The sequence below is a fragment of the Drosophila suzukii genome, chromosome 3 (genome assembly GCF_043229965.1).
Source record: "Drosophila suzukii chromosome 3, CBGP_Dsuzu_IsoJpt1.0, whole genome shotgun sequence".
In the NCBI taxonomy this organism is placed as follows: domain Eukaryota; kingdom Metazoa; phylum Arthropoda; class Insecta; order Diptera; family Drosophilidae; genus Drosophila; species Drosophila suzukii.
The window spans coordinates 57,907,296-57,929,888 of record NC_092082.1 but is presented as its reverse complement, the minus strand read 5'-3'; the positions used below and the strand labels follow the sequence as shown (position 1 = coordinate 57,929,888).

At 35.4% G+C, this 22,593-nt stretch overlaps 2 long non-coding RNA genes across 2 annotated transcripts in view; one reads left to right on the top strand and one right to left on the bottom strand.

The window, feature by feature from the left end:
- Positions 1-22,593, top strand: part of LOC139353031 (uncharacterized) — a 329,712-nt gene that overhangs the window by 248,697 nt on the left and 58,422 nt on the right. The gene's annotated exons all lie outside the window — the stretch shown is intronic.
- LOC139353171 (uncharacterized) lies at positions 14,083-20,793 on the bottom strand. The gene is made up of 7 exons (XR_011604333.1): positions 20,650-20,793; positions 15,220-15,269; positions 15,124-15,141; positions 15,036-15,068; positions 14,531-14,717; positions 14,321-14,465; positions 14,083-14,261 (listed from the first exon to the last, which is right to left on the bottom strand). It is a non-coding gene; the product is annotated as an uncharacterized lncRNA (long non-coding RNA).

The following is a 22,593-nucleotide window of genomic DNA, read 5'->3' as shown; positions in this document are numbered from 1 at the left end:
AAGTTTATTTCTTTCCCCGTGTTTCTTTTCATAAACTACCTGTCTTACATGATATTTTTTTTCTTTTCTGTTTTCATTATGTGTTTCTAACATTTTCTCTTGTGTATTTTTTAAAATTTGAGGAATGTTATCGTGTTCTATTTTATTATATAGTACGTCAAAAGCTTTTCGGTTCGTTCGTGTAGAATGAATACTCTGATTATATTCTTGAGCGGCACTTATTATTACCATTTTCGGTTAAAATTAATTCTTCTTTAATGCATCGGGCTAATTCTGTTAATGTAGAATGTGTCTGTGTATATTTGTCTGTTATTTTTGTTTTCATTGCAAATTGTACAATTTTTTATATATTCATTTAATTTTGTAAGTAAGTTTGGCCAACAACACAATCTACTGATTTGTTTATAATTTTTGTCAAGTACCACGGGTGCTCTGCAATGAGTTTCTTCGATTATAAGTGCTCTGTCTTAAAAATTATCCACATCTTGGACAAATATTCTTGTATACAAAAATTTATTCACAAAATTATCTCTAAGTGGTCTTTGAATTCTATAAAAGTGCTCTAAAGTACAATGAATGCCTACCGTTAAATTAGGAGGAATATATTCCCTTAAGATTGATATCAAATTTTCGGGAGTGTCAAATTCAATTATATGTCTGGTATTCTGGAATATAGTAACCGACTCATGTATTATATACCTCCCCGTTGCTAATAGCAATTGTTGCTTAAACTGGTTTAAGGGTTTCCTGTATAACATTCTCAAAACTACTCTCTGCTGAATGCCGAGTGTTTTGACCGATTCGTTACTGTCAGTTAAGTTGTTGATCTGAATCCTTGATAGGGCGTCTGCAACTACATTAGTTGTACCTGACTTTTATATGATTTCATTTCGATATTAAGATTTTTATCAGAGATTGCCAAAGATAATGGTTGATGATTTGTTTGAATTTCAATTCCAAGCACTCCGTATAAGTAGTTTCTTAAATTTATAAGAGCCCATACTATGGCTTACAGTTCCTTCTTATTAGCTGCATAAACTTGTTCTGTTTTAGTCAAGGTTTTTGAAATGAAGGAATTGGTTCACTTTCTTAAGATAATATTGCACCAACTGCGACGTCCGAAGCGTCAGTCGTCAGAGTACATTTTTTATTATAATCCGGTTGAACTAATTCTACTTGAGCAATGAGATTTTCTTTCAGCTCGTTAAAAGCTTTAAAGGCTGGGTCATGCAGCTTGATGACGTTCTAAGATACGATGTATCCTTAAAAATGGTTTCGCGTGTGAGCAACTTGGATTTTTCTAAAGAGATTTTCATGTTTGCCCTTAATACTATATTTATAATTTTGTTTAAGCCTATATAATGTTGATCAATCGAGTTTGAGAATATTATAATGTCGTCCATGTAGACATAAAAATGTTTTCAGTATTTGTTCTCTTAATTAGTGCGTACGATTTGTTACCGAAAATAAATACAGTCGGTACTTTACCTGTCCAATGGGTACACTGGACCTCGCCGTCTAGAGCTTTTGTAGATCATCTGCTTTTAACGCAGGTTTCCGTGTTTCCCATTTCTGTCCAAATCGACGGCCTAACCATACATCGGGCCTTCTCGACTTATGTAAGGTTGTGCTAAAAGTCTCCATACTCCGTGTAACTTCAAGTAATCGTCCTTTGCCCTGTTGCAATACTCGGTACTGATGTCTGACTGAAGTGCCTACATCCTTCTGCCTTTAAAATTTATCACCGACGCTTTATATGTTTTGAAAGCCTCAAACAATACAGATATCTTTTTAAGAAAATGTGTACTGCAGTAGCGGCGGAAGTCATCAAAGTATTTGCGGCCACCAGTATGTTTAATTTTTGCGCAGAGAAAAAAATATAAATATTTAATTAACGGCATTCAATATATGTATTTCAATTCCATTATTTGTGCCCGACAATACTCCAGATTCCTGTGCCCACAATTGTACATTTTAAAGAATTCCATTAGATATTTCAGTGCTACTACTCAAGTCATAAATTCCTCAAATATATTTTAAATTCCCATTGTGTGTAAAATATAGCCCAGCCACAGTAAAAATTGCCGATTCTTAAATCTTTTGCTTAAGAATTGCACTCTTTATTATACCCGTTTCTCGTAGAGTAAAAGGGTATACTAGATTCGTCGGAAAGTATGTAATAAGCAGAAGGAAGCTTTTCCGACCCCATAAAGTTTATGGGCCGTTCTTTTACAAACCGAACACCTCTTTTAAGTTGACATTTTTGATTTGCCGGAAACTTTTTTAACATATACTATTCGGAAAATAAGTAAACACGTGTATCAGGATTTGTCCGAAAAAAAATATTCTTTTAGTTTAAATTTTGTAAAGTTTGTAAAAAAAAGCTAGTTTTTAAAAAGTACCTTCTACTTGCAAGTCTATATCTCCATCTGTAACATCGAGTAACTACTCGATTGATTTCATGTCTTTTGCATAAAATCCTCTGAAAGCTCTACCTCTTAAATACATTTTTTTAAGCACACAAAATTTTTAATTTTTTTAAAAATGAAAACAAATTTTAATTTTAAAATTTTTTTTAGCTATTGCCCCGAAAAAATTTTTTTTTTTAATTTTAAAATATGCTTTTATTTGTTACCTACAATTGCTTTTTTTTATAGGTTGGAGCCATTTTTTGTTTTCAAGATATCGAATTTAATGTAAGCAGCCATCTGATATTTTCAGCAGCCATCTCGCTCGATCTTTCAGGTAATGCGTTAGATTACAACATTTTTTGTTGTTGTTGTATTGCGCGCTAGCTCAAATCTAACGCATCACTTGAAAGATTTTGGTTTAGAGACTGAGTGGCTCTTTTTTCCCATATCTCACGGCAAAGGTGCGTGTGATGGCTTAGGCGACACAGTTAAAAGGTTATCCGCCGCAGCTAGTCTGCAAAGAGTAACTAACCCAATACAAACGCCCTTGGAGTTATTCGATTGGGCATCCAAGTATCTACCAAATATAACAGTCAAATTTTCAACTAGCGTTGAATATGCTGTTGAAGAGAAAAAGTGGGAAAAATGATTCCAAAAACGATGACTGTTAAAGGCACTTTATCCTTTCACAGCTTTATACAAAAAACCCAAAAATTGGCTATAGCTAAGCACTATTCATTACAACAAAAATCGACTTGTGTTCAAATAATTACATAATAAATCTAGTAAATATATTAAGAAAAAACCTGTTAAAACCAATAAAATAAACTTAAATTAAAAATTAAGAATTGGTAAAATAAATACCTGTTTGATATTAATTAAATATATTTCCTTTTTTATTTAGAAATTATCAACAGATTGTTAAATAACTCAGAAATACAAACGCCATAAGGTTCTAATGAGAGCGAGCGAGATTACTGCTGAAAATATTAGAAGGCTTATTACTTAAATTATTATTTAAATTTGTTTTTTTTTAAGAATTTAAAAATTTTGTGTTTTAAAAGAATTTATTTAAAAAGAAGAGGCTTCAGAGGATTTTATGCAAAAGACATGAAATCAATCGGATTACTAAAGATGGAGATATAGACTAGCAAACAGAGGGTACATTTTAAAAACTAGCTTTTTTTTACAAACTTTTAAAAATTCAAACTAAAAAAATAATAGCTTTTCGGCCAAATTCTGATACACGTGTTTATTTGTTTTCCGAAAAGAATACGTAAAAAAAGTTTCAGCCAAAGCAAAAATGTGAAATTTTATTTTTTGCCAAATCCGTTTGGTTTGTAAAAGAACGTCCCATATATATTCTTGATCAGGATCACTAGCCGAGTCGATCTAGCCATGTCCGTCTGTCCGTCCGTCCAGATGAACGCTGAGATCTCAGAAACTATTAGAGCTAGGCTATTGAGATTTGGCATGCACATTCCTGAGCTTTTTACGCAGCGCAAGTTTGTTTTAGCAATGTGCCACGCCCACTTTAACGCCCACAAACCGCCCAAAACTGTGGCTACTACAGTTTTGATGCTAGAATAAAAACTGAATTGTATTGTTCTCGTCAATACCTATCGATTGACCAAAAAAAACTTGCCACGCCCAAATTAACGCCCATAACGCTTAAATCTGTCTACCGCCCACATAACCGTATATTGAGATATTGCATATCTCCATTTCCCATTGGTCCCTTTAGCTGAGTAACGGGTATCTGATAGTCGAGGTACTCGACTATAACGTTCTTCCTTGTTTTTTACTGGGTTCCAGCTGCGTGTTTATACTTACATACATATTCTAATACAGTCCACTTTAACTACTCTTTCTGATACAGTCCACTCCAACTACTTTTCTCGACCTGCAATTGTAACAAAGTTACAATTTCCACAAATTTACTTCCGGAAATCGTCTGCAACTGAACAGTACAGGTGACAAACAAACGCACCGACACACAAACATAAGCAAAGTCCTTACAATTTCTGTAACGTTATTCGCACCCCACACAGTTACACTGTATATACATAAGTATATCGACATTCTCTTTAGCGCACGGCGGGTCAAGGGCTCAATAAATGTTCTTTCCAAAGAAACAAAACTAAATTCCGTAATTCTTTACATAAATCCGTCCATTTCATATATTAAATATTTATTGAATTTGCCTATCCGACAGTGTGACCGAATATTTTTTACGGACTTTGCTTGGTTCTTAAATTCCAATAAGTTTCTCGCCCGTTTCCGTTTTCTTACGATTCAGAAGCGATTCGCATGCGTCGATACGATCAAAGATAGTTTTTTCCAGCAAGGTATAGCACAACCCGATGCGACGAATAAAACTAAAACTACGCCCTTATAGCGACAACTAGCGAAAATACCACAAGACTTTTTTGACAAGCTAATATGTACGTGATCTGCATACACGTTATTTAACTTATGAAACTGCTTAACCTATGGAATTAATAAAAGATTTCTGAAATCCAATCGCAGCGTTATTGCCTTTGCCCTCAGCGATATTGCCTTTGCCTTTGCATAAGATTCTGACTTTGGCTTTGCCATTAACTTCGAGGGCCGCGCTTGGCTTTCCTGCTTAGATAAATAAAGCAATCGTAAAGTAAACACAAGCTTCCGTTCGATCAAAACCCATACTTTTGCGTTTTAAGTTCAAATCATATTTCGTTCCAATTTTCAGATTCAGCACAAGTTTTTAATTCAAACAATAATTAAAGTTCTAGAAGTTTAAAAAAGAAAAGGTTTTGGCCGAGGTTTGTTGGACAAGATTTAAGAAGTCAGTCTATTTCGGTAAACATCGTCTTGTGTCTTACTGTAATAGTGAGTTAAGTGAAATAAAGTCTAACACCAATAAAATAAAAATAAATAATTTATGTTGTTTCAAATCAACGACCAATAATAAAATTAATTTGTATTTGAACATAACAGCTTAACAAATGATTTGGCAAGTCATTAATAAACACGCAATACAAAAAAGGACGAACCACAGAGCCCTGAGGAACACCACGTAGAATGTTTTAAAGGGCGGAGATTTCAGAACCTGATTCTACTGCTTGTGTTCTCCCAGAGAGATACGACTTTAGAAGTGCAACTGCTGTGGTATCAAAGTTAAAGATGTTACTGAGCTCGGTATAGAAAATCTTGTGTTTGGCAGTGTCGAAGGCACTGATTTAATCTAAGAGCGTTAAGAAGGATACAAACCCTTTGTCAAATTGCTTTCGGATATCCTCACTATACCAGTAACTACCGTGGTACAGCTTCTGTTCTTAGTGAACCCATATTTAATCTAAATTAGCAGCTTATTTTCATCAAAAAAGAATAGCATCTGAGATGCGATTTCATTTTCAAAGACCATGGCAAAAAAGAGCAAATTTGAGATTGGTCTGTTATCATTATAACTTTTAGCGAAAAGTCAGCTTCAGGTACCACTGATTGCACAAATTTTAAATTTAACTCATTAAGATAAATAAATAAATAAATAAATAAATACAATTAAAAGGCCTAAAATGAGGCCTATCTTTGGGAGTGGATTGCAAGTAGGGAATTAAATGAATCTTAGCGATTCTTTTTGCATGTTATTAGGAAATTATTGGGCAATGAAAATCAGTCAAGTTTTTTAAAAAATATTGTAATTAAGCCCATTTATGATCAATAATGTGGAGTCGTGTTTTGAGGGATGAACTTTGCGCCGTGCAGTCTTCAGGCCCAGGATCACGTCTAAAACAAAAAACAGCAACTGGGCATTAATCTTAGAGGTACAGCGCACAACATGAATTATTTCATATGTAAAAAAATGGTTTTTCCATGAATAAATGTGAAGTTGGAAAAAAAATTTTCAAAAAACGCACTTTTTTTCGACTTTGTTCGTAAAAAAAACATGTTATAACAAACAAATATGAAAAATCCTTTTATTCATGTTGTGGAAAATTTCATTTCAAACATAAAGCAAAAAACCGCATTCGATTAAAATGAAATCTCTGACCTGTACATTGCACGGCGACTTTGAAAACACGACTTTTCAGTAGAAGCGTTTAAAGTTTACCTTTGTGAAAAATGATTTTCCACTTACTCAAATGGGATGAAACTTCAGTCAGCTATTCCAGGACCATAAAATAGTTCCTCCTCGTCTTGATACGGCCCTATGAGGCCCTTTTCAGGCTCCGAGGTTGACGGTCGGCCTCTTGAACGGCTGCGGCGCTCCTGGCGGTCGATTCGAGCTTCCTGCTCTCTATCGCAGAAAGTTTTACAGCCGGTTCCAATGTCTTCTTCGAGGCCGGTTCGGTCGATAGTTAGGTTCGGAAACGGTTACTTTACGATTCATCGTCAATTTCTATACCCTCACGTGTGGAGCGAACGGATGTCAAGAATAATTATAGGTTATGTTTCAAAGCTTCAAAATGCGGTAAGAATAATTCTAGGAACCTACGTTGCCCGCAGTAGGTTCATATTCTTAAAGGTAGATGCAGTACGAGGCCGGAACATGGTAAGCGCGCCTCACGCGCATTTCAGCTATTTGACACGCACTCACTAAATTGCGTATTACTTTGAAAATAAGTACCGGACGGCTTTATGCTTTTAAAGGCTTATTCCCAGACATATTTAGAGTACATTAAGACAAAAAAAAATTTTTCGAAAAAAATAAATTTTCAATTGTATTTCCCCCCTTAATAGTACTGTGTTGCCTTGCTATTTCAACGCCTAAGTTGCGTAGTCCATTCCATGTTTTTTGTCGAAGAAAAATTCAAACATTGAAAAACTTAGCTGCAAAAATTTCAAAGGATGCCATTGTACGTTGCTTTTTAACATAATTTAGCATATTGGAAGCTTTATATCGCTTCCATTTTAAATATGCTTTATCCCGAAGCTTTATGGTTTTTTTAATTTCGTCATAAAACCAAGGCTATTGCTTAGGTTGAGTGGTTTAACATTTATGTGGAACATGCTTATCATAGAGATTTTTAATATTGGTGTTAAGAGCGCATAATTGGTCCTCAACATTTGTAAGCCTATAAATTGAGTTTCAATTACATGTCACAAAGTAAGTTTCTAGTTGATGATAAATTTTTAGAGTCCCTATACTCAAAATTAATGTCATCATAGTCAAAAGTAAGGTTACATGTTAGGAAAATAAGGTTGTGCCTTGAAAATAATACTACTGAAACCCGGTTACAATCACAGATTTACTTAAGTCATTTAGAAAGAATGGGTCAAGTAATGTTTCACAGCTGTTAGAAAAGTTAACTACTGCTAACTACATTTCATCACTTCATAAGACATAGAGACGTCGAAAATTAAACTCAACTATTTTGTTTACCAGACACTGTGCATTAATATGAATAATTGTTAATTGTGTCTGCCTTTTTGCATTCTAACCAAGCTGTGCGCAATGGCACTACTTATTTCGACATGCATTAATAGTCTATAAATTAATCAATAAAGTGCTACTCTCAGTTTGACTTAATGTGAAAAACTCTAAAATTTGATAAGTTTAAGTAGGAAATAGTTATACATATTTAAAATACAATATAAAAATGCTTAATAACGAAACTTATGGTAACGACATGTTAAAAAGTCATGAAAATTACAGACGTTACTGTGGTTCTCGAAAGGGCAACTAAGTTGATCGAAAGGCATCTGTGATCTGCTGCATTCTTTTGAAGAAGTGAAATGTTTCATCTCCAGCACGCTTTACATGCGTCTCGTGAATACTGCGGTCACATTTTTCATCCTTTTCCGGTGCAAAGCTTGTTTGAAGATAGTATAGTGCTCCTTGGACAGCTGTTAATTAAAATAGAATGGTACTCGAGAGTAGAATCCAATTAGGTTTAGCTGCAGTGGCTGATTCCATTCGCGGGGATGCATTCCCAAGGTCCTTAGTAGCAATATTTAGTTCCGTAGACCTAACATTTTTAAAACGATTACAGGATCCACATTGCTGCGCTGTGTTTTACGAGCACGGAAAATTATTACAGGATCCACATTGCTGCGCTGTGTTTTACGAGCGCGAAAAAACTATGAACTCCATGAATGCGTAGATCAAGAGCATTTTTGGACACAGGATGCACTGCCTGCTTCTTGTCGACACTTACAACCAGCTTAAGCAAACCGAGCTATCTTGTGATCCATGCGATCCAAGTTACTCTGTAGCTAATCTCTTTGTAAACGCAGGCGCTTTACATCTTTCTGAAGAGTATCAATTCGTCCAACTAGTTGTTTAAAGTCACCAATGAAAGCATCTAGGCGCTCAGTCACACTTTCTTTAATGCTTTTTTCAGCTTCTCACATGTTGTTGACGTTGGCTCGGTAAAATTAGCATTTTATTGCTCAGCCTGCAAAAACCTAACTCATCGTTTCGAAAGTAAACGATTGCAGGTGAACAGTCCCTTGAAAACTTTTTTTAACGTGCTCTCCATAGCACAGGAGTCTGAAGCAGCCTTAAAGGAACGTCACTTTTAAAGGTTGCTATTCTTTGCTATTTTTCGGCGTTAATATTGAAATTGTGACCCTATCCTGGTTTTCATGTGCTCGAAAAAACTATCAAAGCTCACGCTCTCTTAATGGGAACAATCAGTCCAAAATAAAGCCGATATACCTAAATTGCTTGAGATTGATTCCTTTTTGACGGAGCGCCATCGAACTCAAGAGTCCGTCGATAGCTTCCGATCTGCCAATTTCCTCCCCGTCCAGTCCAAAGATATAAATCGAGTGGCGAAATTTCCATAAAAAATTCCTTCAACACAAGGGTAGTTCCGAAACCGAAAGGCTGCGATCTGTGTTCGAAGAAGACCCACCCCGTGCGTATATGTCCACGCTTCCTACAAATGACGGTAGACGATCGCCTAGCCTATATCTAAAGAAAGCAGTTGTGCTCCAATTACTTTGCAAGCAGCCATTAATTTCGGGATTGCACAAGCGCTCACAACTGTCACTCTTGCCGAGATCGGCATCATATGTTGTTGCATCGAAACAGCGGTGCTACTACTATGCCGATTCCATGTGACCCTCCAAGGCCAGTATCTGACTTTATTCCACACACAATGTTATCTTATTCAGCGCAAGTTTCCTTCCATGCTATCCGCTCTGTACCCCGTACAAAAAGTCCATCCTACGAATAATCCATCCGAATATTTGGTTTCATATACCGCCTCGGATGGCAGAATTACTCGAGGTATTAAATCCTACCAAAATCTGCCTATGGATCCATCATCTACGGCAGCGCCACCACTTTCTGCGGCTAAGCACCCAGAAACGGCTCCAGGAAGTACATATCCAGAAGTACTGGTCCAATTGCTTGGCTCACAATCACTCCAAGGACTCCTGCCGCAGTGGTCATAACTGCCGCGAGTGTGGAAACGGCCACTACACTCTCCTACATCGGACGGCCGATCTTCACTTCCATAATTCTCCTGAGCCTACTATCCTGAGGTGAGGCAAGGGGGGGAGAATGTTCACGCCAAAAAGGAGGTTTAATTTCTGTAGGCAGTGTGGAGCGGCAGTTTTCTCCAGATTTTTACATCTCGCGCGCTCGCACCGCCCCCTGCTTTCCCTCTCCATCTCACCCCAAAGTCTCCACGCACGTCGCGTAAGAAACCTAAAAGTACACCGAGTTTTTCGTACCTTTGTTCTGGGGACTTCATATTATATATATATATTATTACATATAGTAATTATACCTAACGTTCTGCCTTGGAGTACTCGACTACTTTATATTTTCAGAGATTGGTAAAATTATTAAAAGGGACTTACTCCACACTAATCTAGGAAGGTTTAGTATATTCTACATGAGGCACTGTTAATAGTCGGCGTCTCCTGACATATCTCTGCGTCCTCGCAGGATTCTAAGGGGGGATCATCTTCCAAATCGTCATCTTCATCGGGCTCATCCGGTGGCAGCTCACACCAGCGCTTCATATTGTCGGACGAATACACCGACTTGTAGTGTCTCTGCTTTCGTTGTGCGTGAGGGATATCTTCTACAAGATATCTGTCGTTCGGCAGGACCTTGTTGATTAGAAAAGGACCTTTGTAGCGAGGCTCTAATTTGCGTTATATGTTCGTGCTGAATGGCTTATTCTCGACCAACACAAGGTATCCAAGGCTGTAAACAGTTGTTTTCGCATGTTTGGCATCGTATCGTTTCTTGGCAGCAGCTCGGTGATCGTTGACAGTCGTCGCAGCATCTGCTCTAAGCTGATCCAATTCCGCATTGGCTAGCATCTTTTGGTACCGGCTTTGAAAGATATTGGTTATCGCGATCTTCGGGATTTCTCGGAGTTCATACCCAATTAGGAAATAGGGAGCATTTTGTTGTACTATTTACCATGGTATTGGTTGGATTGATCGGATATTGTCATCCCAACGCTTATCGATGACAAAATGATTCGATTTGTCCGCTCTGCGTGACCATTGGCTCTGGGTGTCCTTACAGCATTTAAAATGTGCTTTATATTGTTTGACTTGTAGTATTTTTCAAAATCTTTTGATGTAAATGCTGTAATATGGTCTTTTACAATTCGATCTGACATTCCCATAGGTGGTAACTTTTTACAGAACATCCAGGACGTGTTTAGTTGCTGTACTCTTCACCGCTAGTACAATAGTGAATTTGGTAAATGCATCGACTATTACAAGAATATGCTCGTTTCTTTTGGAACTCTTTGGAAATGGCCCCAGGTGGTCCATGTGTATCGTAGAAAAGGGAATCGGCTTGATGTCAACGTAGTGGTACTGATCTTCCTGACGTACACCTAATGTTTTATAAAACGCACAGCCTACACAGGATTTGATGTAGCTTTTGACATAGTTTCGCATTCGGGGAAACCAAAATAAGTTTAGAGTTCGTGCCATAGTCTTATCCGTGCTCATACGCCCGACCTTATCGTGACATTCATGTAAAATGTGGAATCTCAACTACTTCGGCGCAACTCATAAAAAATTGTTGCCATGTTTTCGAAATAAGCGGTCTTGCTCGATCATATACTCGTCGGTCTTAGATTTAATTTTTCAATTTCATGTCTGCAACAATTTTCTGAAATTTCTTGTCTTGTAGCTGTCGATTATGGTTTTTGCTATTTTCAGAGATGCGGTATCCATCTCTCGAGGATCTTCGAACGGAGCTCGACTGAGTGTGTCTATGTGGTTCATCTGTGTTCCTGCTCGATGAACAATGTCTATGTCGAATTCTTGAACACCTAACCACCATCTTGCAATCCGAGGTATCAGTTCTCGCTATTCCATCAACGTCTTTTGGGCATTGCCGTCGGTGAAAACCTTTATCTTCTTGCCATAAATGTAATATTTGAATCGATTCAAAGATTCCACGACGGCTAGAGCCTCAAGTTCGTAGCTGTGATAATTTTTGTCCGGTTTGGAAGTAGCTCGGCTATAATAAGCGATTGGTTTCACCTGATCCTCCTAGCGTTGTAGCAAAACTCCGGCTAAACCATCGGCGCTGGCATCCGGATGTAGTTCATGCTCTGCGTCTGGATGATAGCTGGTAACAACTGGATTTGATACTAGACATTTTTTAATGTCGTCGAAGGCTTCTTGTGCCGTTTTCAAAAAATTTTCGGAAATAGCCAGTGAGACCCAAAAACTTTCTCACATCGGTAACATCGGCTGGTTTCGGAAACATTCTGATGACGTTCGTCTTAATTTCTCCAGGACTGATTTCTTCTGCGTATATCTGGTGACCAAAAAATGTGATAGACTGCTTATATAACTCACATTTGTCCGTTAATCCGCACTCCTTTAAAACTTTCAGGATCCTCTAAGTCTGCCATGAGTCGCATAAATTCGTATAATCCGTCAGTAGTGATGAATGCAGTAAATTTTTGGCTCTCTGCGGCTATCTTTATCTGATAGTATCCACTTTTGAGGTCGAGGGATGAGAACTATTTAAATATTTTCGCCTGCTGCAGACGTTCTTCGATGTTCGGCACTGGAAAATTCTCCTTCTTGATCAGCTTATTTAGGCGGCGGTAATAGGCACACATTCGATCGCTACCATTTGGCTTCTTGACGAGCACCACGCATATGAGTACGTCAGCCATATGCGTCAAGTTAGCAAAACAACTTTTGATATTTAAACTTTTTCATATTGACAATTTGCCGTTAATTATCTGTAATTTATTCGTGAAAAAAATAAATTGGCCGCTTAATTTTTTTTCTCAATTATAAGGTGTTCTGCTAAGTTGAAAGACGGACAGACGGACATGGCTAGATCGACTCGGCTAGTGATCCTGCCTGTTACATACTTTCCGACGAATCTAGTATACCCTTTTACTCTACGAGTAACGGGTATAAAAATACAATATATGTTCATAACGAACAAAAAACTAAACATTTTTAGTGACGTCACTGCTAGACTTTGATGTATTGGCAGCTTTCATGGTAGACAATGTTTTACACTTACTGCGTTTATGCGATGGCCATTTCACGCTTTCATTTCATGAATTCGACAACGCACGAAAGTTGACTATGAATTCAACTTCAAAGCGTGGAATGGTGACAATTAAGCTCCGGTAACTCTAGTTAATTATCGGAGTTGCCAGATCGATATAAATACACCATAAATACAAAACATTTAACAAATTATTTTTCATTCAGTGCCAATGGAAACTAGTTTTCATCTTTTATTTTGACGGTAGAAAAAATGTTATACTGGCTTGCACACACTTTATCTTTAATACTAGCAAGACTATTTCATGGGAATCGAAAAAAAATTTGGTTTAATAACCGCTCACGCCCTTTTCCACCGGTCCGGCATCTCTGTCAGCTGAGTTTGATAAAATGTATGAATTCAGCCGTATTGTATAACAAGAAGCTAATTTTGTTTCGCGCGGCAAAATACCAGTTGAAAACATATTGGAAAAGTTAAAGTTAAAGGAGTTGTACGGCTAACTTGATATCAACTTAGCAGAACACCTCATAATTTAAAAAAACAAGGAAGAACGATATAGTCGAGTACCTCGACTATCAGATACCCGTTACTCAGCTAAAGGGACCAAAGGGAAATAGAGATATGCAAGCAGCAAAGCGAGATTAAAATACGCCACCTACCAGCGGTAGACAGATTTAAGCGTTATGGGCGTTAGAGGGGGTGTTGCAAATTTTTCTGGATCAATCGATAGGTACTGACAAGACCAATACATTTCAGTTAAAATTTTTTATCTAGCATGAAAACTGTGGGCGCCACAGGCTTGGGCGGTTTGTGTGCGTTAGAGTGGGCGGGGCAAACTTTTTTTTGGGTCAATCGATAGGTATTGATGAGAACAATACACTTCAGTTAAAATTTTTATTCTACCATCAAAACTGTAGGAGCCACAGTTTTGGGCGGTTTGGGCGGGATTTCACTTGTTCCTTATACTCATTTTTCGTATGGCCTGTCACGTGCCGGTGACTCGTCCCAAGTGAATCACTTGGGAAAATCAGAATTTTTCCTTGAGTTTTCACTTGTGAAATCACTTGCAAGGGACACGTCCCAAGTGAAGCACTTGGGAAAATCAGAATTTTTCCTTGAGTTTTCACTTGTGAAATCACTTGCAAGGGACACGTCCCAAGTGAATCACTTGGGAAAATCAGAATTTTTCCTTGAGTTTTCAATTATAAAAAAATAGAATTTATTATACTTACATATTTATTTAATTTTAATTAATTTTAATTATACAGTATTATAAAGATTTTCAAAAATTGTACAGTTATTATTTCTGTGTTTTTCCTTGGTAAGTTTATTTTTAACATTAGTCATTGCCTTTCTTAAAGATTTGTCCGGGTCCTCGGAGTCCTTGGCCAACGCTCCTGAAAAATGTAATGCATATGTTTAGAAATGCGTCTTACTTTTTTATTTGTATATTTACCTTTAAGAACTCCGTATAACCCTATACGGCATCTGAGGGACTTTTTCCCGTTGGACCCGTCCAAATTGTAGTCATTGATAATATCTTCTGCTATAATAAGTTTGAACCGCTTTGACAGCGGTTTTATTTTTGATATTTTCTTTGTCTGCAAATAGATATAAAAAAGAAACATAAAAATGCAAAAACAAGTCGGCCTTGCTCGATACTTGCGTAAAAACCGATATGCTCCGGGGTCAAGGAATTTTCGAACTCGTCAAGTTCCTCTTCTGTTTTTAGCGGAAATGGTACCGCGCCCGAAATCTCTTTCTCAGGATCAAATGATACTTTTAAAAGTGCGGTGTTTTCCGCCAGTTTTTCCACCAAAATGTCCAACTTCTGAGTCACAATAGAGATCTCCCTGCGGATTTGGAGAACCTCTTGTGAAATTCTAATTTATGTATATTACAAAAAATAAAAGAAACATCAAAATAGACTGAAATAGTAATCGCCCTGATTTTTAGAAATTTGTCGTTAATGGCGATTTATTTTATAAATTTAGAGTACGATAAATTTTCAAAAAAAACGGCCGATTACTATTTTTATGTAAGTAACAGTATTAATATTAAATAGTATTCGTATTTATCGTACTCTAAATTTATAAAATAAATCGCCATTAACGACAAATTTCTAAAAATCAGGGCGATTACTATTTTCAGTGTAGGGTTATAAAACATACCTTTAAACTCTGCCATTTGTCGTTCAGTTGAATCTTTAAAAAAAAAGAAATTACAAAATTACACAATAAAACAGATTTATTAACTCACTAGAGACCGATGGGGTTTCTGTAAAAAAAATATTGTATTAATGCAATCACTATGGATATTGAAACAAGAAAATCAATTTCTTGTAGTTACACTTACCCTCCACATCAAACTGGACACGACGAATTTTTGATTCAGGTTGAGACATACTAATTTAAAAATGTTTAAAATAACAAAAAATATTTTAATCAAATATTAGTAAAAAATTATAAATTAACCAAATTATAAAAAATAAAGAAAAATAAATGAAAATAATAATAAACAGTAAATAAACAATAATTGTAAATAAAGAAAATATTAGTAAATAGTTAGAAAAAAATGAAATTATAAAAAATAAACAAAAATAAACAGTAAATAAACAATAATAAAATAAAACGAAATAATAAATCAAATAATACAAATAATACAACTACCGTTTTTTTTTTTTGGTACTCGAACCAGGGTAGGTGAATCTTCAAAAGATATTTAAAGCGCCGTCGCAATAAATATGTCCGATTCATAATAAAATTACGCCTACGGACTAAACACCTCCTTTAAAAAAAACTAAAAATCCTATTTTAAAAGAAATGCAAACATGGAACTACTACTATTTTTTCTAAATAAGGAATGGCTACCGCTTTTCTCCTAAATTTCATTACTGAAAATCTTTTTATTCTAGAAGGCACTTCTAAATTAACTAAATAAATACCTAGGCCAGAAGAATTCATTGGCTCAATAAAAAAACTGTCCCTATCTTCCAATTCCCTTCCATTAATAAAAATTTCCCCTTCTACCTCTTCAAAAGATTCTATTTGAATTGGAACCTCATCTCCTACAAAACAAAAGTTATCTGGTTTCCTATCACTAAGTGTGCAGTCTTTCATTTTAAGATTTCTCCCTACTAATTTTATTTGTTCTTCTGCTGGGGCTACGTATTTTTCTTCAACTATCTTCCTAAATATTTGTTCTAAGATAAAACACATTTTTTAAGGAGCTGCAAGTAATTTTCGAAGGAGTAAGAAGATCCTGAAACCGGATTTCCGACTTGATTGATAGTATCTCTTACATGGAGTATGCCGTGAACATTGTAAGTCACACTGTTTGCTCCAAAAACAATGGGGAAATTTTCAACAAATAGATTTAATATTTGTTGAGCATTTTCAATATTATTTCCCCGTTGCTTTTGCGAACAGAGCAGTCTATATGCGCAGTGCAGTAATAAAAACAAATAATACTGGTCATCAAATATTGAATCTTTAAGAGCTACAATACCAAAGTATAATAAGAACTGCCTAAACTCAGTGCTTTTCCAGTTAGGAAGCTCTAACAATGTCCTCGGCTTTTTTGCAAATTCCCTAGGTATAAAAGTTCGCATTGACATTAATTTTGCGGAAATACCGTTTTGGTTTTGTTTTGAAACTTTATTTATAACTTTATTATAATAAATTCTTTCTAAAAATTTGCGCATTACCCCCAACTCAATAAGACATACAATCTAAAGGAACTTGGGTTATCATACGAACACCAAGCGTTTCAAAAGCGGACGGACTATTCAAATAACATTTGCTGTGGTGGTTTGGATAAATTCTATTTGCAAAGTCTTCATCAGTAATTAACTCACTAGCAACAGTACTGTGAGTTAATGTACCATCTATTTTGCGACCAACCTGAAGACACTTGGTACAGCCGTGACTGGATGTATGTCCAGGGGTTCCTGTAACAAATGCCCTTGCAGGTGCATCACAAACCACCGCCCTAAGTTCTAAATTTACTTTTTTGTTACAAATTGTAAGTCCGTTTATTAAAAGATCGGACAATTCACTAGTAAATTTTGACATATATTGTACACAATTAGATGGCTTATTTTTAGATGAAAAAACTCCTACTGGAAAGACGGGGCATTTATTAATATTATTAACTCGAACTAAAATAGGCCACAATTGTGCACGAGAGCTTTTAGTAAGGGGAAGACCGTCAATATTAACGTCAATGCTTAAAACTTCTGGTAATTCTGCTACCACTGATAATTTTTCTAATTGCTTCGCTAAGCCTATATGCAAATATGAACCCCCATCTATTTCCGTAATATCTGGAGTATTCCTGCATTTAAATTTATAAAAAGGCCTAACATTTAAATTTTCTTCATTTAAAATTTTAATTAAATCTATGGCGCAACAACTGTTCGAATTTTCTTCAACTAACCTAAATCTTTCACGTAACTGATCCCTTTATCTTTTAATTAATCTTCTAACCTGACGAGAACCTGGCATTTTGATAAAAAACAAGGAAGAACGCTATAGTCGAGTACCTCGACTATCAGATACCCGTTACTCAGCTAAATGGAGATATGCAAGCAGCAAAGCGAGATTAAAATGCGCCACCTACCGGCGGTATACAGATTTAAGCGTTATGGGCGTTAGAGTGGGCGTGGCAAATTTTTTTTTGGATCAATCGATAGGTATCGACGAGACCAATACATTTCAGTTAAAATTTTTTATCTAGCATGAAAATTGTGGGCGTCACAGGTTTTCGCGGTTTGTGGGCGTTAAAGTGGGCGTGGCAAACTTTTTTTTGGGTCAATCGATAGGTATTGATGAGAACAATACATTTCAGTTAAAATTTTTATTCTAGCATCAAAACTGTAGGAGCCACAGTTTTGGGCGGTTTGTGGGCGTTAGAGTGGGCGTGGCACTGTGCTGAAACTTGCGCTGCGTAAGAAGCTCAGGAATCTGCACGCCAAATCTCAATAGCCTAGCTCCCATAGTTTCCGAGATCTCAACGTTCATCCGGACAGACGGACAGACGGACATGGCTAGATCGACTCGGCTAGTGATCCTGATCAAGAATATATATACTTTGTGGGGTCGGAAACGCTTCCTTCTGCCTGTTACATACTTTCCGACGAATCTAGTATACCCTTTTACTCTACGAGTAACGGGTATAACAAAGTTATTTGTTAGATGAGACCTGAAAATCAAAATTTGGCATTACACTTTTGTTTTAATATAAAACAATTTAAAACAATAATTGGTATACCCTTGCAGAGGGTATATTGTTTCAGTCAGAAGTTTGCAACGACGTTTCCGAACCCATAAAGAATATATATTCTTGATCAGGATCACTAGACGAGTCGATCTAGCCATGTCCGTCTGCCCGCCTGTCCGTCCGTTTCTACGCAAACTCTCAGTTTTAAAGCTGTCGGGCTGAAACTTTCCCAAAAGTCTTATATCTTTTGCAGGTAGTATATAAGTCGAAACCAGCCGGATCGGACAACTATATCTTACAGCTCCCATAGGAATTATAGGAAAAAAAAATTTAAAAAAATTATATCTTTGGTGTTTTTTGGCATATAACCTCCTAAGCTTGGAAATAACATTTTTTAATTAGTTTTGAATTAAATTTTATCGAAATCGGACGACTGTCATATAGCTGCCATAGGAACGATCGAAAAATTGGTGGAAAAATAATATGAAACAAATTATAGCTTCGATGATTTTTGACATATTATCTTATACTATAATTATTATTATTTGTATTTTAAAGAATTTCGAATTACATTCAATAATTACAACTGCAAGGGTATACAAACTTCGGCTTGCCGAAGTTAACTTTCTTTCTTGTTTTTTTATTACATAAATAACAAATTGATATAATTAAATTATTATATATATATGTATATATATTATATATATGTATATATATTATATATATATATTATATATTATTTATTATATATATATATTATATATATTATATATGGGCATTTCCAGGGGTCGCGAACGTACGTTCGTACGCAATAAGTGCAAATGAAAAATAGAAAAAAAATCTTTTCTGAACTTTTTTTTTTTGCTTTTTTATAGCATTTGGTTAGCTCTTAGCTTAGTGTAAATGATGGGATTTATTGCGCTATCATTTTCAGAATATTGGCAAAAAACATGCGGTCGCGAACGTACACAAAATGGAAGTCGACTTTCGCTTAATCTAGTAAAATGCAAATATCTGCGAATTGGGACGGAATATTCTAAAGAAATAACTTTACTTTTAAAATGGATTCATGTAGCTTTCATTCGAGTCTGTCCCCAAGGAAATATCTCCATTTGTTTTTCTTTTATTGAATTAAGTACCGGTCGCGAACGTACTGGTCGCGAACGTACGATTTTTCCATGTTGATTTATTAACAGTCAATTGAAAATATGATAGCCCTCCTTGGATTTTTATCTTCTAATTAGATTGCAATAAATAGATTTGGTAGAAAAAGTTCAAACAAATCATATGTTTTCCTTGCGAAATAATTAAAAGTAGCTAAAAATGAAAAAAAGTTCATTTTTTCAGTTTTCAGGGAAATTTGTTCAACAAAACAAATGAAATATGCTTTGGTTCCACTGTGTTAAGAAAATATGGCCATTAATTTGCGAAAATACGCAAAAATTCGATGATTTTGAAGATTTTTCTTGTTTCGGGCCTGGCTGACCATTTTCTGGATTTGCCCATATATATTATATATATTATATAATTTAAAAGATTTTATCACATTGTTGTTAAAAATATGTAAATAAATGTGAACAAATGAGACATTTACAACAATTATTTGAAATGAAATCGATTTATCTATAATAATTATTTATTCAATTTAAATAAATTAATGAATGAATAATTATTTATTTATATAATTATAATAATAATTTATATAATTATAATAATTATTTATATAATTTATTTATTATTTATATATAATTTATTTATTTATATAATTATAATAATTATTTATATAACTATTATAACGTGTAATAAATAATAATAATACACTATAATAATTATTTATAATAAACAATAATTACAAATTATAATAATTTTTTTGGAAAATAATTAATTTATTGATAATTATTTATTTATCAATTTATTTAAATTGAATAAATAATTATTATAGATAAATCCATTTCATTTTAAATAATTGTTGTAAATGTCTCATTTGTTCACATTTATTTACATATTTTTAACAACAATGTGATAAAATCTTTTAAATTATATAATAATATCAAAGCTGAAAATTACCAATAAATTTTTGAGATAAACATAACCAAACATTTTTATTTTATAATCTTTATTATTTATTAATTATGATATATTCATCTTTGTCCAAAATGAAAGTGATTTTGCTATTCAAAACAATTATTATTTATTCATATATATTAGATTTAGATTTTTGTTAAATAAATCAATTTTTATGTCTGTTTAAAATTTTTTAAATAATGCGCATTGCAAAATCACTATGTTTTTGGGCGTAGCTGTATATTTCACAATTAAACATTTCGACTTGCCCAGAAAAAGAGAGTTGTTTAGCAAAGTTTATTAGTATTAAAAACGTGCACAAATGATTTTTTCTTGTTATGTAATTTATGTCCGTTATGTAATTTATTTTATCAATCCACTTTTGGCTAGCGGTATCCGATTTTTTGGGTTATTTTGTCAAACGCATAAAATAGTTTTTAAACTAACGTACCTTTAAAGTCAGTTTAATGCACAACGTATTACACTTAACGTAACATTTACCTGGGTTTATAATTTTAACTTTAAAACACGTTTTAGTTAAGCTGATGCCTGATGCGCACAATTGAAATCGATCCTTCCTTTGCAATCACTCAAATTAGAATGCAAATGCACCAAGTCTTCCTCTCACCCCTTTGCTTGATTTCTTTTGTTTTCTCTTCGCTGTTGGCGCGTGCCACTGCACCTATACCCTTTCTAAGGCGACAAATATCCGACTATATAATTTTTACTTCTTGAGTAAAAAATACAATATGAATTTTAAAAAAATGTTAATACTAAAATGTTTTTAATATTGAAATCAATTTTAACGGACTAAATTTCTATAACTAAACTAAAAAATTATACTGTAATAAAAGTGTAAAATAAGTGAACATAACATTATAAGTAAATTCAATTAACTTAATTTTACTATAATCAAATAATTTACTTTTATAAAACAATATTAGTTGATTTTTTTTGGTATACAATAATGCTCATAAAATATTAGGACATTCACATGTCGCTGCGCGACTAAAAATTTTCCGTCGAAATATTGGTCGCTAGCCGAACATAACGGAGAGACTCCAAAAAAAAATAACGGACCGGCCGAAATTTGTCTCTGCGAGCGCGGAGTGCAGGCAGATTATAAGACAAGAAAGAGAGGGAAATATCCGAATATCTGCCTCTCTTTGTTGCACGATCGTTTTCGTGGGCAGTCTTCTACGCTGCGCCGACTGCTCTGCTGACGTCAACAGCGGCACAGCGTTTTAGGCACAAAAAAAAAACAAAAAAAGCTTTTTGCCTTGAGCCATGTCACCGCGTCCCTACTGCAGAACTGAAGGGCTTTTACTCTACGAGTAACGGGTATAATTAAGCGGAAAATTTATTTCTTTCACGAATAATTTACGTATAATTAACGGCAAATTCTCAATATGAAAAAGTTTGGATATCAAAAGTTGTTTTGCTAACTTTATGCATATGACGTACTCTGATGTTGACAACGTGATTGTGTCCTGCTTTAGCAGATCGTCGACCAATCTGCTAACGATTTCCTTCTTTGGCTCGGAAACTCGGTATGGAGCTTGTGCTACTACCTGACTGCATTCGACGATGATATCTGCTTTGATCCCGCTTGTCTTTCCTATGCCTCCCAATCCTGCCGAGAAAACATCGGCGAACTTCTCCAGTAAGCTGCGCATTTGTTTACTTTCTTTGTCGATCTTAAAATTTGCCAGCAGCTTTGCGATATTGGTGCTTGAAGGGGTTGTCTGATGGCTGATGGACTGATCGCTTGATTTTAGAATCGCCTGACTCAAAGTTGAGCTCGATATGAGCGGAGATAATGACGTCCTGTCCCAACAGAAAGTCCTCCTGCAATAGATCGTCGTCTGCTTTTTATACTTTCGCTGTAGTCGTCTTCCTATCGATTCCTATATCCACAGTCATCGCCTTTGTATAAATGGCGAGTAACAGGAACTTTTCGTCCCACTGGTATGCTTCAACAACTTTGTTGACACGATCTATGAACTGGTTGTCTGAAATGGCGTTGTCGTCGCTGGGATCAAATTCTGGCAAGGTTTTGGTAAATTCCTTGACTGAAGCTTGTTGTTAGTAGCCTGTACAGGAATGCTCTCGTTGTTGATATCGTTGATATCCAAATCGGTTATTTGGTGCTGTTGCTGATTTCCTACATGTGTTGCTGTTGCGTTTCCCATTTGAACGGTTACTAATTGAGCTAAAATGTCCTTTAGTTCCATCATCTCGTTTTGCAATTGTGATATTGCCGCTGACTGCGCTGACATCGCTTCTTCTTGCTGCATTGTGATTCCCACTGCTGCTGGCAGCTCTACGTTATCCGATTGTTCAAACTCTATACTCTGGTGCCCGAAACTGACACGTTTCTAGATCTTAGCAGAAATCTTAAAACGTCGAATTTAAGTTCTGATATCTTCGCCACTTTCCACAATT